The sequence below is a fragment of the Teleopsis dalmanni genome, chromosome 1 (assembly GCF_002237135.1).
Source record: "Teleopsis dalmanni isolate 2A chromosome 1, ASM223713v2, whole genome shotgun sequence".
Lineage (NCBI taxonomy): Eukaryota > Metazoa > Arthropoda > Insecta > Diptera > Diopsidae > Teleopsis > Teleopsis dalmanni.
The window spans coordinates 168,893,202-168,893,453 of record NC_051846.1 but is presented as its reverse complement, the minus strand read 5'-3'; positions in this window follow the sequence as shown (position 1 = coordinate 168,893,453).

Below are 252 nucleotides of genomic sequence, written 5' to 3'. Positions count from 1 at the left end.
CCAGCCTTTCAATTTCACAGTGGCAAAGGATGGAGCTTCAACGCTAAATGTGGAAGTAAGTTGATCGATTCACTCTCCTGTCTTTATAATCCATATCGAAAGTCGTAATACCTAAATCATCACGAAAATTTTCTCACGTTAAAATTCTCTCATATTTTATAATGTCAAACTTTCGTATGGAAACGTCAGATGGCACCTGACAACAATTAGCGTTGCGAAGGCTCAAAATATAAAAAGTAACTCTCGCATATA